Source organism: Rhinatrema bivittatum, chromosome 6, assembly GCF_901001135.1.
Source record: "Rhinatrema bivittatum chromosome 6, aRhiBiv1.1, whole genome shotgun sequence".
In the NCBI taxonomy this organism is placed as follows: domain Eukaryota; kingdom Metazoa; phylum Chordata; class Amphibia; order Gymnophiona; family Rhinatrematidae; genus Rhinatrema; species Rhinatrema bivittatum.
This window is the reverse complement of record NC_042620.1, coordinates 111,611,929-111,631,645: the sequence shown is the minus strand read 5'-3', so window position 1 is coordinate 111,631,645 and position 19,717 is coordinate 111,611,929.

Below are 19,717 nucleotides of genomic sequence, written 5' to 3'. Positions count from 1 at the left end.
AATGTACACTTCACATACCTGTAACAGCGTTGTACAGAGCGCGAGCGCCCTCACAGGTGACAGGTATTTAAAGAACAGAAAAAGGCGCAAACATAAAAAATCTCGCGAGAGCTGTCAAACACCCTGTCAGTCAAACGTCAGCGGCTCCATCCCTTCAGTCAAACAAGAACCATTCTATATCCTTATTAAGACCTTTTGGAGATACTGTATCCAAAATAAAAATCCATCTCTGTCCCTCCTACCTAAAATCTCGGGGAAATCACCTCCCCGAGAAGGGCGGTGAACCACCTCAATTACCGTGAAGGAGAGGTCAGAGATGGTATGGCCCAGCTGGGCCCAGTGAGACACCAGGGGCTCGTCCATCCGCAGGGAATGAATGTTAGAACAATGTTCTATCATCCGGGTTTTAAGCATTCTGGTAGTTTTCCCAACATACAGCAATGGACAGGGGCAGTTAATGACATAAACGACTCCTTTCGTCATGCAGTTAGACTCAGAACGAAACTTAAAAAACCGGCCGGAGGTGGGATGTGTGAACCCAGAGGAGACAGACGTGTGGCTGCACATGGTGCAGTGTCCACATGGTTGATGGAGACCCCCCGTGCCAGTGGTACTATCAGTAATTGTACCTTTGTTTTACGTTTGTAGATATAACTATGCCTTTGGTCCCTCCCGATGCAGCCTAGCGAAACATGGGACCGTGTCGGGGGACTGCTGAACTTTGATGTTTTGCTTTACGGAGTTGCCATTTCAAGCCTTTGTGATTGTGAAAGTGTTTGAAACATTAAACCAAGACTCACTGAATATTTTGGTGGCTTTAAGTGTTTGCCTGCACTAGTGTTCTCTGGTAATTGAAATCTCCCATTATTATTGCACTGCCAAATTGGTTTGCTTCCCTGATTTCTCTTAGCATTTCATCATCTGTCTGACCATTTTGTCCAGGTGGACGGTAGAATACTCCTATCACTATACTCTTACCCAACACACATGGGATTTCTACCCATATAGATTCTACTGAGCATTTAGTCTCTTGTATGATCTTTATCTGTTGGACTCTATACCCTCCCGGACATAAAGATCCACACCCCCACCAAGTTGATCCTCCCTATCATTGCGATATAATTTGTACCCTGATATAGCACTGTCCCATTGGTTATCCTCCTTCCACCAAGTCTCTGTGATGCCAATTATGTCAATCTCATTATTTGCTGCTATACACTTTAATTCTCCCATCTTACTTCTTAGACTTCTGGCATTGGCATACAGACATTTCAAAGTGTGGTTTTTGCTTGTTTTAACAACCTGCTTTTCAGTTGTTTGGGATAATTCGGAACTCATTAGCTTTGGTGATTTTTTACATATAGGCACATGGACTATGTTTGCATTTTATGGAACCTCTCTGTTGGGATGCCCTAACTCTCCTGTTTCATTAGTATCCTTCAAGGATACATTTCTCCGAACCATGCACTGCTGAGTGTCAGTCGGTTTTCCCCCTTGTTCTAGTTTAAAAGCTGCTCTATCTCCTTTTTGAAAGTTAGTGCCAGCAGCTTGGTTTCACTCTGGTTAAGGTGGAGCCCATCCTTTCGGAAAAGTCTCCCCTTTCCCCAAAAGTTTCCCCAGTTCCTTACAAAACTGAATCCCTCTTCCCTGCACCATCGTCTCATCCACGCATTGAAACTCTGGAGCTCTCTCTGCCTCTGGGGACCTGCACGTGGAACAGGAAGCATTTCAGAGAATGCCACCCTGGAGGTTCTGGATTTCAGCTTCCTACCTAAAATCCTAAATTTGGCTTCCAGAACCTCTCTCCCACATTTTCCTATGTCGTTGGTGCCCACATGTACCACGACAATCGGCTCCTCCCCAGCACTGTCTATAATCCTATCTAGGTGACTCGTGAGGTCTGCCACCTTCGCACCAGGCAGGCAAGTTACCAGGTGGTCTTCACGTCCACCAGCCACTCTGCTATCTACATTTCTAATAATCAAATCACCAACTATGATGGCCAGCCTAACCCTTCCCTCCTGAGCAGTAGCCCTGGGAGATTTGTCCTCAGTACGAGAGGACAATACATTACCTGGAGAGCAGGTCCTTGCTACAGGATCACTTCCTGCTACACCAGGGTGATGTTCTCCTATTGGGAGACCTTTCTGATCCAAGGCAGCACTGGGGCTGCCAGAATGGATTTGGGACTTGGCTACTATGTCCCTGAAGGTCTCGTCAATGTACCTCTCTGTCTCCCTCAGCTCCTCCAAGTCTGCTACTCTAGCCTCCAGAGATCGGACTTGTTCCCTGAGAGCCAGGAGCTCTTTGCACCGAGTGCACACATATAATCTCTCACCGGAAAGTAAAAAATCATACATGTGACACTCAATGCAAAAGACTGGACAGCCCCCCTCTTGCTGCTGGACTGCGACCTTCATCTTAGTTTTATTGAGTTCCTAGTTAAGTTTAGGATACTAAGGGAGTTGGAATGAGAGTACTTTAAATTTACAGGTGAATTTTGTAATTAATCAGCTAGTGTCCTACAAGGGGATGATTAAACTTTCAATAAGGGCTGGTACAATATTATGTTTTAGATAAGACCCTGATTGATTTTTAATGAGAAAGTGTCTTGTGCCTAAAAATCAAGGGTTGAGTGGGTGGGAAAGTGTCTTGTGCCTAAAAATCAAGGGTGGGAAAGTGTCTTGTGCATATAAAACTGGCCCCAAAATCCTAGAACACCACCAAAACCTCACCTCGAGTTACTAGCTGGCCCTCCTATAGTGTTATAAAGAGTTGACGACTATGCGTGCCACCCCTCTCTCTTTGTCTCTCTCTCCACTCCACTCGCCCCTCTCTCCTCTCTCTCTCTCTCCCTCTCCCCTCTCCCTGCCTGAAAATGCTCAAAACAGAATTTGTGATATTTATCACAAATCCTGCTTTGGGCATATTGCACAGCTTAACGTCAGGAAAAAAAGGTATAGTTATTTCCGGCACTGATAGCATGCATTACACTATCGCACGGTGCGATAATGCCTCTCATTTTCAATGATCCCACCCAAACCCCTCCCCAATCCCGTCCCTTTGAATAAATTCAAAAAATTTGCATTCGCATTGCAATAAATATCACATGTGTTAGGGCCCTAACACCCGCGATAATGCCATAACACATTTTGATGAATGACCCTGTTAGCCAGATAACTTTAGGAAAGATGACAAGCAGTTCTGAAGTTAGCCGGATAAATATATCTGACTCTCGTTAAGATAGCTGGGTATATGATATGTGTGACCATTACGACTGTTGCTGCCCGACGTCTCCACTCCGCCCTACTTACCTCTCTAGCGACTCCTCCCGCGGTTGACGGACGTTTGGCTGCCGCGGCGTCTGCCTGCCGTCCTCTCCGGCGTCCCCGGTCCGGCTTGGGCGCTACCTCCCGCCATGCTGTCCAGCTGCCTTAGGGCACACGCACCGCGCGGCCCTGCTTCTAATACTTTCTTTGGCGCGAGCCTCAGGGGCGTCCCCTTGTGATGACGTCACACATCCCGGATACAAAAAGCCTACACTTCTGCTAGCTAATCGAGTTAGCAAGGTCAGGTATTCGTACTGTGAACTCCTTATGGATGGGATTCACTCTCCGTACCTAGCTACTCTGCCTTTCCATTATTGAACTTACTCTATTTGGGGTACCCGCTCCTCGGGGGCCTCCCTCTTCTCTTTCAGGTCGCTGTCTGGAACCGGTACTCGCTCCTCGAGGGCCCATGTTCGCGGATTCGCTGCCTGGACTTCACTTCTGCCTGGAAGACACCGCTGCCTACACCATCAGTGAGTTACTATCTACTTCTCTCAGAGCTCTTCCCTGGAACCAGGTACTCGCTCCTCAAGGGCCTGCCTCTTCTCCAGCTCTTGTGATTCCTACCGAAAGAAACCGGTGTGTGAGTACTCAACCAATGAGGCTCTATTCCAGAACCCTGCATATACTTCATTGTACTCACTATCTCAGTTTCTCTTCACTACAGCACAGCCATTGTGGGATCACTGTTCCAGAGCCCTGAGGGACTACAAGCCCAGCCAGGCTTCATCTCTGCTCACTACCGCCACCTCTGGTGGCTCCTCAATACTGTTAATAAAAGACCTATCTGTGTTGTGTGTCCTGAGCTGAGCCTGACCTGTGGCCCCTCACGGGACTTCCCCCCATGGGCGTGGTCAGCAGCCACAATGTCCAAGGGTCCACCCAAAACCTTACAAACAATTACAGTGACATAGAGATGGTAGCTAATAAAGGAACCCTGTCTCGCTCTGCTTAACTGTGTAGGCATTGGAAGTAACCCACCATATACTCAGCTGGAAAGAAGATTGTGCTTGAAGGAATCAAACTCCCCACCTAGAATGAGCAATGTTTTAAATGGGAATATGTTTATGTGCATATTCTGTTCAGGAGTTCTAGCTTGCGGTCAAGTTACTGAAGATTGAGTAAGTTGCTCATCAGATATCCGGTAATGCCACTTATGAATCACGTTGATGAGTCAAGGTTTTAGCACCCCAGCTGTGATAAGTAATTCACTGCATGAACACATTGCATAATGCTATGGCCTTGAAAGTCTTCTTTGCATATACCATTTCCTGAACTTTCCTGAAGGAACCATTCTTTAGAACAAACACTGCCAACTATACATACACTTTAAGAGGTCCATATTCAGAAGCATTTAGACTGATAACTCAGACGTTATCTGGTTAAATGAATATGTGGGCACTTAGATATATTTTAGCCTACTATCTTATTATCCAGCTAAAATTTAACTGAATAACTTAGGTGCATTCCTGGGAGGAGTTATGTTAGCCAGCTAAGTCTGATATTTAGTTAGCTGGATAACTAAGTCTGGTTGGGCCAAAGAGTTGCCCTAAAGTTCGATGGATAAAGTTAGGCGGCTACCTTTGAGATAGCCAATATATTCAGTATTGCAACTGCACTATTGAATATACTTCCAAAGTTAGCCAGATAAGTTTATTCAGTAAACTTTGCTATCCAGACCTCTTAATAAGGGGCAGCCTCTTTCATAAGTTCTTTTTTCCAACTATTTGATTTGACTGCTCATATACTGATTTCATTTTCTGACCACGGTTTACAATACAAGTTTGAAATAATTGTCACAGTAACCCAAGTTATGTATATCCGGAATCAAAGAAAAGTGAAGGGGACTATTCCGTTTACAATCTATTTGTTTTTAACACTAAGCAGTATTTCACTGTCATGATTTAAGTAACCAAACAATTGTAGTTTATCAGTAGGAATCTCATGACAGATATAGCCAATAGGATCTTTGTCTACATTGAGAAGTTCAACACCACAGTATTCTAATAATCATGTATTGCTTTTTGAAACATCTACAGTATGAGCAGCTTTTTATGGCTTGAGTAGATGCTCAAGCGGGTTATCAACTAACAAACAGCCCGATACTGTAAAACCGCGGGAGAGCGGACGAACGCCCGCTCTCCCGGCGCACGCACCGGCCTTTTGCCGGTGCGAGCTATCCAGTATGCTCCAGCATGCAAATTAGGCAACGCGGTGCAAACGAGGGAAAGGAGGCGCTAGGGACACTAGCGCGTCCCTAGCGCCTCCTTTTGGCCTGGAGCGGCGGCTGTCAGCGGGTTTGACAGCCGACGCTCAATTTTGCCAGCATCGGTTCTCGAGCCCGCTGACAGCCACGGGCTCGGAAACCGGACGCCGGCAAAATTGAGCGTCCGGTTTTCGGCCCGACAGCTGCGGGCCAAATTCAAATTTTATTTTTTTTTTTTTTACTTTTTTTTACTTTTGGGGACCTCCGACTTAATATCGCTATGATATTAAGTCGGAGGGTGCACAGAAAAGCAGTTTTTACTGCTTTTCTGTGCACTTTCCTGGCGCCGGAAGAAATTAGCGCCGACCTTTGGGTCGGCGCTAATTTCTTAGAGTAAAATGTGCGGCTTGGCTGCACATTTTACTTACTGGATCCCGCGCGCATACCTAATAGAGCCCTCAACATGCATTTGCATGTTGAGGGCGCTATTAGGTGCCGCGGGTGGGCCGCGTGTTTTCCTCCCCTTACTGAATAAGGGGTAAGGGAAAACACGTGTCCAGAGCAGGCTGACAGTGCGCTCCGACGGAGCACACTTTACTGTATCGACCTGAAAGAGTATGTATTATCGTCATAACCTGAACGTGGTAAACATTCATTAAACCACAGCACAACCAAGTGGATAGAGTTGAATATCGCAAGATTGCACATTAGGCTGAGCAGCTAGAGAAGATGGAAACCTCATAGAAATAAAAGAAAGAATGCAGCATCCAGGAATTGCTGTGAAAGATAAATAGAAGCGTTATGTGGTTATACCATTAAAGAGAGTTATTATCCTGAGACAAGTCTGCCATTGTCCCTTGAAAATGTTTGTTCACCCTACCTACTTGAAAAGGAATGTTAGCTCTTCCTCCTACTCTATTAAAAAATGTTAAGGTGATAGTAGCAGTCTGAAATTTATTTATTTATTTAGGTTTCTTCTATACCGGCATTCATGAGCAGATCACATCATGCCGGTTTACATTAGAACAGAGGGTGCATAGAACGATAAAACTTTAACTGGTGCATAAGGGTTGCAGTTACATTGAAACAAGGTAATAGAACTGGGAGAAGGAAAAAATAGCAGTATAGGTTAACATAGGTTAATAATTATTTACAGTGCCAGGTGGCTACATTATTTTGGAGGAAATGGAGGTGGTTAAGTGTTGTCAGGGAAGGCTTGTTTAAATAACCAAATCTTCAATCTTTTTCGGAATGTTGGTAGACAAGGTTTCTAACAAGGAAATGCTTTTCCTTGTTAGAATGTAGCATACAACATTTGCTAAGTTTCTTTATAATGCATCCTGTTGGCTATTCCAGGTGTTAGGGAAGAATTTTCATGTATATCATCTACTTAAAATATGTATTGCATGTAAATCTCTCTAGGGATAGGGAATATGTGAATAGATACAAAACAATGATATTTCTTGCTATCTGCAAATTTACATTCACAATAAATAAAATATATAACATGAACCAGTGAGATTGTTACAGTAATTTCAGTAGCTATCAATCCTGCTCATACTATGAATAGACTGGAACACACCAGGAGTCAGTCTATAGCTACCAAGGTCTCAAATTCTGGAACTCCTTACCTGTGGAGATTCATATGGAAGGAAACTATATAAAATTTAGAAAAGTGGTGAAAACATAGCTATTCAACCAAGTTTGTAATGACTAATTTCTCTGTTTTACCTATATATCATTTATTTTTAATATTTTGCTGAAGTCATTTAATGTCTTATTTTGTTATGTCTTGTTAAATGTGTTATTTATATTTTATATGTAACGGTCTTTTATGTTGTATTTGTTTCTTTATGTTGTTTGTTGTTTTTGTAATGTAAGCAACTTTCTTAAATTGTTTTAAAAGTAGGATATCAGGATAAATTAAAATAAATGTGAGGAACGTTTGGTTTCCTTACCAAAACGAATGAACCAAAATTCTGGGGAGGTACAGAGACATTAGCTAGCTAGAGATTTAGGTTTTCCTCCCACATGTGGAAGAAGCAGATGGTGTGCTCAGAGCTTTTATAAACACTTGCCACCATCTTGCATGGATTTTGCTTTGGATTTTTCAATTAGATTCAAAGAGCTGCATGCCCTATGCTGTTCCTAGTTTATTTCTCTGGGTTAGGACTCTGAAGTCTCTCTAGACAGAGACTAGGAAAAGTAAAGAAACAGAGTTCCTGTTCCCTGTAGTTTTGTCTATGTTTTTGGTAACTGTTTTAATTGCCAAAGAAGGAAATTACTTTTTTCCTCTTTTCCTGCCTCTTGGTTGTTTTTTAGTACAATTTTGCCTTTTGGTGTTACTGACTAACCCAGGGCCCAGGGGTTTAGAAGCTGCTGTTTGAGAAGAGATGCCCTTCCTTTTAAAAGGACTGGGAGGGGGATCATGTGATGCTGCCTGAGTGATCAGATATGCAGCTGATCTTTCTGAGGACCCCCCCTATTACTAACTGAAAAAAGCAGCACTAAATTTGGCTAGTAACCCGGCAAAACACGTTAAATGCACAGCTAAACACCTGCAGAATGACAAGGTTCCTATCACAAGGGTCCTCCTCTCAGGATGGCGACAAAATCAGGAAAAAAGGAAAAGGAGAACGAAGGGGCCTGAGCCCAAGATGGCCGACACACCGGACTTACACCAAGCAACTGAAAGCTCTGACATTGCAGGCTTGGATATTGCGGCCATGGTTATCACAGCTTTGGAAGGAAGGTTTACACAACTCTCTTCTCAACTTACTGGAGTAAGTACACAGCTCTCCGGCATTCAAGCGCAAATGCAAGCCGCCGAGCAAAGAATATCTGATGTGGAAGATAAAATGGCGACAGAGGAATGCGTGGTGCAAGACTTACAATACTCATATAAAGAGCTACAGCAAAAAATTGATGATTTAGAAAATCAGTCGCGCCGGAACAATTTAAGAATTATCGGGATCCCTGAGAGCATCACTGAGCAAGATCTTGGTGCCCGTCTGGAAACGTGGCTGGCACAGACGTTCCAGATCGGCACCCAACACGGTGTTCTACACATTGAACGTGCTCACCGACTGGGCCCACCTCCTGCCGGGCCTAATGCACAACAAAGGCCGTGAGTGGTGATTTTCTGTGTCCTGAATTTCGCACACAAAATTCAGATACTTCGGGCTTACAGAAGAACACCGGCGGTGTCATTTGAGGGCGCTAAAGTTTTGATGTTCCAAGATTACTCCATCTCTGTAGCCGCTCAGAGGAGAGCTTTTGCACCGGCATGCTCTCAGCTGGCCAATCTAAATATAAGGTCTACATTGCTTTTCCCTGCCAAGCTCCGAGTCACACATAATGGTCAAGTTAAACTCTTCACTGATGCAGCGACTGCCGCGACCTTCATACAGGGACATAACAAAGTTGAATAGATCAAGCTGATCTAGTGTATGCCATTTGTATTTTCACTGTTTGTATTTCTCTCTGAACCAAAGATACTTGTTTATTGAGATGAAGTTCAGGTTGCAGCACCTTTAAGGAGGTGTTCGGTTAGTTTTCATATTTACTGAATATTCTGTGTGGGGAGGGGGGTCCTCACAGCTCAAGTGATCTCGTAGCAACTAGTAGATGTTATGGAGGATGCTGGAAGAACAATTTGGGGTCTTTCCAGTACCTTTTCACATCTCCAGGGGGGTTTCACAGAGGGTTTAGAGGGGTTAGCACTGAGAGGGGCAGGGGCTTTGTTTCCATTTGACTGTACAGGGAGGCTTTATCAAACAAACAATGGTTACGATCACTGTGGTGTATCACCTATGGGGGAAAGGTCTAGGCTGGGAGACCTTTGCCCATTTCTTAGAGTGGCTGCAATTGTTGAATAGCATTCATATACACTCACACACATACATGCATGCATACATTCTCTCTCATATATACACATGCTCCCTCTCACACACACACACACACGCTCCCTCTTACACATACATGCTCTCACACACTCCATTCTCACACACCTGCTCACACATCATTTCAGAGATACTACAACCTTTCTTGATATAAACTTCAGAATTTACTGCTCAAAGGAACTATTTCGACCTCTTACTACATCATCCCTAGAGTTTGGTCTCTTCACTAGTCTCAATGCTCCCTTTCACACATACATGCTTAGACACACACGCATGTGCTCCCTTTCACATTTATATACTCAGACACACACAAAAACATGCTTACACACACATGCTCACACACACCCTCACATGCTCAGATACACACACAGGTTCCCTCCTGCTCATACACACACATATTGGCTCCTTCTTTCACACACACACAGACACAAAGGACTCTCCTGGCAGCCACAGGCCCTCCTCTTCTTCATTTCTGCCGCAGGGCATGTTGGGAATTGCTTCATGGCTTTTTTTCCTTCTGACTGCCTGACAGGTTGGGACCAGCAGGCGACCCCGCAGCTCCTTCCTCTCGGCCCTGCAGCTTCTTCCTCTTGGCCATGCAGCAGGTTGGGAACCTCCATGCAGTCTTGCGGAATTGTCATCTTCTTCCTGCCGCCTAGCAGGTTTGGATCGCCAGCTTGGCAGCAGCCTCTTCCTGATCTTGGCCTCCTAGTGGATTGGTGTCCAATGGTGGTGGTTTCAGCAGCATTATCTTCATCTTGGGGCTGACTTAGGACTCTGATGGCCCCCAGGTCGCCGCTCCCTCCAGGCTGCTGCCCTGTTTAAGTGCATGGCTTGCACAGTGGGTTGCAACAGTCCTGCCTTGTCCTCTGTATAACCAGAAGAGGGAGAAAAAGACTCAGTCAGCACTTGAAGGATCCCACTAATAACTGAAAAACATAGCCTGAAAAGTATCTGCCCCCAGGACAAGCTAAAGAGAATCTGTCAATTATCCAAAGCTTCTAAATCAATGCACCCAGGGCATAGGGCTTAGGCAAAGCCAAGAATTTGGGCCTGGTTGACATGATGAAGAGTCCATCAGGGCACAGGAGACTTAGTTATAGCTGAAACTGGGAGCACAGTAGTGTCAACAAGGTCAGCAGTGCTGTGTGATCCTCCTAAAGCAAATGTGTGACCCAGAGAACCAGTGGAGAAAGCCTTTGAAACAAATTAGGTGAAGTATCATTTAGTAGGCTGTTTCCTATGTTCCTATTCGCTTCTTACAGTCCTTGAGAGGGAATCAGTACAGTATCCTGTTGTAAACAAAGACTTGTAAGCCCAAGAGAGACCACTTGACTCAAGACTCTGAGGATCCAGTGGTCACTTATTTTAGCTTCTGCAGGCACTAAGATTCATCAAACCATGAAAAGAGTGAGGATGATAATCAACACTACTTAGCCTGTTAAGTTCTGACATAGCTGGCGCTGTATGAATATTCTATTTTCTTTTTCTTTTTAGCACTTTAAAGAAGATTTACAAGTATTATAAACATTTCCCTATCCCCGGAGGACTCACAATCTAAGTCCTTACCTGAGGCAATGGAGGGTAAAGCAACTTGACCAAGGTCATAAGGAGCAGCAGAGGGATTTGAACCGTGGTTTCTCTCTTGAAAATCCACTTCTCTAATCATTAGGCTATTCTCTTGTTAGCAGGCTGGTAATGCAGCTAAACAGTTATCAGTTTAAGTGAGGGCCAGGAGGTACTTATTCAGCTAACTTACCCCTAGATTTATCAAAATGCTATATTTATAGCAGAAATAGCGCCCACAATCAAAAAGGGGCGTAGCTAATTTCCCTGCTCCCACATCGGTAATTTATTACACCTGCGCTAATTTTCACTTCGTGCACTGATTAATCCACTACGGAGGCATTACAGCAAAAAGGTTTTTATCGGGAGGGAGGGGGGGAGAAAAAGAGAGAGAGAGACCAATATGTCACTTTACTGTTTATACCATTGTAAGAGGAGGCACTTTTAACTGTGTGGGGGTTTGGGAGGTGAAGTAGATTTGGGGGGCGGTTTTACATACACAGTAGGAGGTACGAACAGCAAAGTTGACATCACTGAAGTTTTTCTACTGTTTGAATTGATGAAAGTTACAAGAGGAGTTGATTTGTACAATGCATTCTCTACCTAGCTTGATGCACTCTCTATCTAGCGTTAAGGCCCTAACGCAAAATCATAAATAGGGTTTAGAGGCCTATTTACTAAAGGATTTTTCCCATAATGGGGCAGATTTTATAAGTCTGCACACACGTGTACTTTTGTTCGCGCACCAGGCGCGAACAAGAGTACGTGGGATTTCAATAGATACACACGTAGCCACGCGTATCCATTAAAATCCGGGGTCGGCGCGCAGCCTTCCTCCGTTCCCTCCACCCCCCCCCCCCCCCCCCCCGCACCTTCCCTTCCCTTCCCCTACCTAACCCACCCCCCCGGCCCTATCTAAAAAACCCCCCTACCTTTGTCGGCAAAGTTACGCCTGCTGGAAGCAGGCATAACTCTGCGCGCGCCGGGCCGGCTACTGCGCTCCATGTTCCGGTCCGAGGGCTGGTCCGGAGGCTGCAGCCACGCCCCCAGAACGCCCCAGGGCCGAAACCATGCCCGCGGCGCTGCCCCCGAAATGCCGCGTCACTCGCGACACGCCCCCGAAATGCCGCATCACTACCGGCACGCTCCCGACACACACCCCCGACACGCCCCTCCATGCAAGCCCCAGGACTTACGCGCGTCCCGGGACTTGCACACGCCGCCGAGCCTATGCAAAATAGGCTCGGCACACGCAGGGGGGGTTTGGGGTAGGTTTTTGGGGGGTACGCGTGTATCTTATGCGCGTACCTCTTTGAAAATCTACCCTTTTGTGTTTATAGAGAAAAATGCTTGGAAGTAAAATTTAAGACCTGCACATGTGCGCAGGGGCGGATTCCAAGAAAATATCAGCCCAGGGGATTTTTTTTCAGAACCGGCCCATGGAGTATCTGACTTCATCAAGATTTGTCCCTATAGCACGTTTCAACAGCTCCCAAAAGCTCACCTTTTGAGAGATACATCAAATATCCTGGAACTTGGCAAAATTGAGCCAAAAAATAGTTTCACATTTTTCAAGGAGAGAACAAACAGAGGTGCAATCTCCCTTCCATCCATGCAATTGATTTGGCTCCCCACAAGTTTAGTTACATCCCATATATATATATATATATATATATATATATATATATATATATATATATACATATCCTGGATTCCTGGTCTAGTGTTAATTGATTGCCAACCAATCATCTCTTGAAATAGTTGCCAAATGAGACAACCACACTGCCAGCCAGTGGCAGGCACACAAACACACACACACACACACATATGCACTCTCTCTCTCTCTTTGAAAACAAAGACACATACATTACACATTCTGTTGCTCTCAGTATGTGCATGTGTCTGTATCTGAGCAACAGAGAGTGTATGTGCGTGTATCAGAAAGACTTACACCCACACATACTTTATGACACAAAGTATGAGTGTGGGTGGGGAGAGCCACTGACCCAAAGCAGCACAGCTCCGGGTGGACTCCTGCTTTCCCACATGGAGCCAGTGCAGTCAGGGCTGGTTGTAAGATTATTAGGCACCATAGATGAACTTTACAGCTTAAAACCCCCTCTAGCCCTACCCTCTCCATACACAAATAATATTTATGCATTTATAAATAATATTACGGGGGAAGAGGTGGAGTCAAGATGGCATCGTGAAGAGAGAGTACGGCATTTGGGCTCTCACACGCACAGATATTGTTTTTCCTTTGGTAACTAATGCCGCATACCAAAAGAAAGGGTCGGCTTAGGGAGGTTTCTTCTACCCCTCCCGCTGCTGGCTCAGTACAACAGCATATTGAGAGCTTTTTTGCCCAGCCAGAACAAGAAACTTTGGGAGCGTCCACTGTGGGTGTTGGTGAGTTGCACACCTCCCCCCCCCGCTGGCCATGCATGTCACCTTGAGCCCCGGAGTGCTTTTGACTCCCTCTCCCCCGGTTCATGTTCAGACTGTGGACCTGGTAACACCGACTAGATGTGATTCATTGATGGAGCCAGTGGTGGTGGAGGCCAGGACCCAGCCTAGCATGGCAAGATCCAGAGGTGGTGACCGGAATGGAGAACTAACATCAATACATCCCTCTCAGGGGTCGGTAAGGCCCATCCGTCATCAGATTCGGAACACTCTGGCACCTGTATCCATTGATCTGAGCCTTCCTTACTGTAGACCCTTCATGACAGAGCATCAGCATAAATGTTGGCCTTACCGGGACGATATTTTAAGTCAAAGTCATAGGTGGCTAAAGCAGCTGGCCATTGGTGCTGTTGCATTGAGCTTGGCAGTGGTAAGTACATAGGTCAATGGATTATTGCCTGTGTACACAGTGAGCTTGGCACCATATAGATAATCATGGAATTTGTTTACTATAGTCCATTTGAATGCTATGAATTCAAACTGATGTACTGGGTATTTTTTCTCAGATTCAGTCAACTTTCTACTAGCAAAAGCAACAGACTGCATGCAATTGGAGTGCTCTTGGTATAGTACTGCACCCAACCCCTCCAAGCTAGCACCAGTGTGCAGGATATACGGCAGATGGCTGACAGCAAAAGCCAACACAGGGGTGTGCATTAGTTGATAAATGATTTCCCTGAAAGCCTCTTCACAGTCTGTGGTCCATGGAAAAGACGGATGTCATGCAGGCATACAAGGTGCTCTACTCCTTTAGCCAACTCCACATGCCACTTATGGGTGGAAAACATATTGCCACACTTGGACAGTTGCAGAATTAATCGTTCTTTCCATTGGGGGGGGGACATTAGGGAGTCCTGGAAGTTAAACAATGAAGAGTCGATTAGTGGAGTGGGGCCTCTCTGTGGAGAACCTCCTACTGCCATGGTGTCCACAATGTAAGCTTGAGCTATCTCAGAGCCCTTGTCCAAAGTGACCTCTTTTATGGATTAATTTCACACCCAGACCTGCTGCTGGCCATCCTTCAAGCTTTGGGTGGATATACCCCCTCGTTGAACTAGTAGTCCTCCAGGCAGCCGAGTATTTGGTGAGGCTTCCACCATTACAATTTGTGTCTTTGCCTCTGGAGGAAGCTTCAGATGGCAGGTAACAGACAGTATAGCCCCCAGGAGGTAACCTACAGGCCGATACAGTACAGTGCGCTCCGGCGGGTTGAAAACCGGATGCTCAATTTTGCCGGCATCTGGTTTCCGAACCCGTGGCTGTCAGCAGGCTCGAGAACCGACACCGGCAAAATTGAGCGTCGGCTGTCAAACCCACTGACAGCCGCCGCTCCTGTCTGAAAAGAGGCGCTAGGGACGTGCTAGTGTCCCTAGCACCTCTTTTTACCGCCGGCCCTAATTTAAATAAATTAAATTACTGTATCGTGCACATAGGAGAGTATCGTGTATGCGCACTGGGAGAGCGGGCGCTCGCCCGCTCTACCGCGATTTTTACTGTATTGGCCCGCTAACTAGCTGGGGGAAAGAACCCAAAACTGGACCCAAATCCTCTTCAATCATTGGGGGGGGGGGGTTGACAGTGTTCCCTGATGGTAGGCTGCTAGGCACAACGGGTGGATGATTAACACATCGGCATAGTCGGGCCTTGCCAGCTCTTGACATCTCTTAGCCAGGCACTGGAACAAACTGGCATTGGTTCCAATGATGAAGGGAGTATTATCTCAACCTTTAGCCTCGGGACACACCAGTGCCAAAACTATAACGGTTTCTGGGAGCCTCATCACATTTTCTGAGAATTCTACATCCACTACTATTACTACCCTTTGATAGTGGTAGCTTGACTCACCCAATCCCCAGATGGTCAATCCTTCTATGGGATGTATAGGTAAGTGTCTCAGATGAGCTTCATACCAGTAGTCAAAAATGATGGTAATTTGTAACACATTGCCAATAGTGCATTTGCAGGATGACCCTCCACCTTCATGGTCATGATAGGCTTGGGCCCAACCAGCTCCTTTGACAGTAGGAAGGGCCCAACCAGCCCTTTTGACAGTAGGAAGCCTCTGAATGAGCATCTATAATATGTATGCTGGAGCTGGTAGCATCACATGGCCTCAGCTGCTCCATTACCAGGCCCCTCTGAAGTTTTCCTGGAGGAGATAATTAATGGGTTAATTTCTGTACCACCAATCATAAATCTTCTGGGTTTCTGCAGACTTCAGCCTTGTGGCCATCTTGGCCACACCTATAAAAAAAAACCCTTTTCCGAGTGGCTCTGACTCATGAGAATGACTAGCTGAAGGATTGTGCTCCAGCCTCGTGAGATAAGGGCTGGCAGCACAATCTTTGTAGATCCTAAGGCCACATTCAAAGTCGCTATCTCCTGCTGCAAGTCAGCAAATAATCGGGACCATTCTTCATCCCTGTCTGCACAGATCGTAGGGGCAACCAACTGAAGTCCTTGTGGTTGAGAAGGGACAGGGGAATAATGTGCTTTCAATGAGGCGACCTCATCTTGTAGTTTGTTAACAGATTCTGTCAGGTAGGATACTCAGCAAGTTTAAAGATGCCTTGGCCTAATAGGGGGAAAAGCAAGATGGCCGCTGTGTGAACAGGCAGGCAAAATGCTCTCTCCCTGCTTTCCTGAATAACTTACTTTTACTCGTGAAAATGTTTATACTTGGAATGTTATGATTTAAATGTACCTGGTGCTGGACAAAATATCTGTATGGATATAATGTTGAAAACGATAAATTAAAAATTTAAAAAATAAATAAAGATGCCTTGGCCAGCCGTTCCCTGGATAGTTGCATCTCCAACAACGTTTGGTTGGCTGCCTCTTTTTCCTCTTCATCTCTGATCATTTTTAGCAACTGCAGGAAGCTTGGGGGCTTTCCCTTCCTTTTCAGTAGCTGCAAATGTATCGATAACTTGTTAGTTAGACCGAGGTGCACGCTGCACTAACTCCTCCAACAAGGCCATATCTTTCTCAGCAGCTGCTATTCCCGCTTTTCTGATCACTCTCTGCAATAGAGTTCCAGATATCTCAAGCAGCCAGACAGCTTTTCCCAGGGCCGTTGCTAGCATTTTTTGCTGCTCTGTGCGATAAATTTCTGTGCTCCCTCCTCCCTCCTCCCCCCTTCCCCATTCTGTTTTTTTATACACAAACTTTTTGTTGTTTTCTCCAATAACCAACACACAATGCATCTGACGAAGGGGACTAGCCTCGAAAGCTCATGCTTTAATAAATTGGTTAGTCTATAAGGTGCCACTCAACTGCTGTCATTTCAACACACAATAGAACTGACAGTCTCACGCTCTTTCCCAATCCCCCTTCCGCAGCCGAAAAAAGCCCTGCTCCCTCCGGCAATCAAAACTATGAAAATTAACACTCTCCCCCAAAACCTAATTTATCCCATCCACAGGGCTAACATTTCTAAATTGTGCAGGAATGAGCCCCAAGTGCAACTTCCCCACCTACCGGTACATAAAATTAATGCCGGCTGGGCCCTGTAGCCGGCACCAGTTTGTTGTACAGAAAAAAATGCACTGCTGTGGTGCCAACCAGAAATCTCTGCAAAAAATGAAAACACTTGGAACCCCATATAGAACTATTGTTACACGTCTTAGATGTGGGTTTGGCCCTTGGACAGCCAACAATATAGTAAAAATCCCATTCCAAAACAGTACTAATTGCAAGCACTCAAACAGGAACAGCCCTATCTATGAAAAGGCAAATATTACAGCAGGCCCTAAAACACCTCCTATTAGGAAAGCAGAACAAACCAGTCTGCTCTAAATTCCTACATAGAAACTATACATGCTAGCAGAATACCTCACCTTGCTTACACATGCAGAACACAGAAAGACCCCGACCAAATACAGAATAAAGAGACCATAAAATATAAATAGAAATGTGTAGAGAGAGAGTGAACTGGAAACTCCAACAAACAAGACTCTGTATATTATGAAGTATTGGAAAAACAGAAACATCACCAATCCTCATAAATCAAATAATAAAATCAAGAAATATAAATCAATCATAATAAGCCATACTAATACAAACAATATTGCCAAAAACATGACAAAAAGAATAAAATCCAATAATTAAGAACTGATATATAACATTTTTAAAGTTTCCAAACAGCAATAAAATATTTCAAAATAATAGGCATATCAAACACCTAATAATTAAAACAAGAAGGGAAAAATACCTCTCTTCCCATACCTTGAGTTTGTTGTGGATTAGTAGGGGTGGCAAAAATTTTTCACTCACACACCCCACCAGGCAGGCTCCCATTCATACACAAACATACCCATCCCTCCTAGTCAGACATTCACATCCATCCATCCAAGGCAGGCTCCCATTCACACCCAACGACCCTCCCACCTCATGCTGTCTCCCATTCATACACAAACATACCCATCCCTCCTAGGCAGACATTCACATCCATCCATCCAAGGCAGGCTCCCAATCACACCCAACGACCCTCCCACCTCAGACAGGCTCCCATTCATACACAAACATACCCATCCCTCCTTGGCAGACATTCACATCCATCCATGGCAGGCTCCCAATCACACCCAACGACCCTCCCACCTCAGGCAGGCTCCCATTCATACACAAACATACCCATCCCTCCTAGGCAGACATTCACATCCATCCATGGCAGGCTCCCAATCACACCCAACGACCCTCCCACCTCAGGCAGGCTCCCATTCACACATCATTCCCAGGAGGTTCCCATTATCACACACTCGCACGCGCATACCTATCCCCCCCAAGGCAGGCTTCATTCACACACATACACACCTATCCCCCTCCCCCAGGCAGGCTTCATTCACACACACACACACACACTGGGCCAGTGCAAGTGTAGAAAGTACCCTAGGCGACTTCTGCCTTGCACCCGCCCTCCCCGGCCACACACACACCCTCCCCCCAGTCGTGCTGCCCCTGCTGGTCTCAGTCCCAACTCCTCCTACCTCAATCACACCGCAACTATATGCTTCTCTCTAATCCTCTTTGCTGTGAGCAGGATAGGCTCTGCTCATAGCATCACCTGGCTGCCCTTTGGCACCTCCTAAGGGTCGGCGCCATAGGCGACCACCTAAGTTTACCTAATAGATGCACCGGCCCTACACACACAACTTCTATGCAGGCAGAGTCCATGGGTCTCTCTTGCTGCTGTTTCTTGGGAGAGGGCAGGATTCATCGCAGAACTGTAAATATCCTTCCTGCGGGCTCCTCTTTGTGTGCAGGCTGGCCCACAATACTCAACACTCACACAGTGTCGGGCCGATACAGTAAAAGTCGCGGGAGAGCGGGTGAGCGCCCGCTCTCCTGTGCGCACGATTTAGTATTCAAATGAGGGCCCGCGGTAAAAAGAGGCGCTAGGGACACTAGTGCGTCCCTAGCGCCTCTTTTTTGACAGGAGCGGTGGCTGTCAGCAAGCTTGACAGCCAACACTCAATTTTGCCGGCGTCGGTTCTCAAACCCGCTGACAGCCACGGGTTCGGAAACTGGACCCCAGCAAAATTGAGCGTCCAGTTTTCAACCCACGAGCCGCGGGCTGATTTTAAATTTTTTTTTTTAATTATTTTTTACTTTTGGGACTTCCGACTTAATATCGCCATGATATTAAGTCGGAGGGTGTACAGAAAAGCAGTTTTTACTGCTTTTCCATACCCTTTCCCGGTGCCGGCAGAAATTAACCCCTGAATAAGAGGTAAAGCTAGCGCGTCGAAAACGCGCGTCCAAACGCGGGTTAACAGTGCGCTCCGCCAGGGTGCACTGTACTATATCGGCCCGTTAGCAATTCCTGTAGCCTCATGTCATGTTTTTCCCCATTTCTTTGACTGATATGTCTGAACCAGAAACGCAGGTCTGACCCACTTTCAGTAGTGCCAAATGTGCTCTTCAGGGCTTCCATGCCCTCCTCAGCTATGGCCAGTGGATTCTCAGCTTTCACTGTTCCATAAATCTCCAGAGCAGGGCCCCGGAGATACTCTCATAGTTGCCATCTCTTCTCCAGAGCAAAGCATTCCCATTCAGGGACCAGCTGTGTGGTTTGCTCAAAATCAATTTTCATAATCATCTTCTCCTCCAAGGACAGGTATCTAACCAGAAAAAGTTCTCAATCATTTGTAAAAGCTATGGTCATTCTGAGGTTTTCCTGCTGCATCTATTACTTTGCCTATAGCCAGTATAAGAGATGCAGGGTCTTGTGGAGCAGTCTCTAAACATTT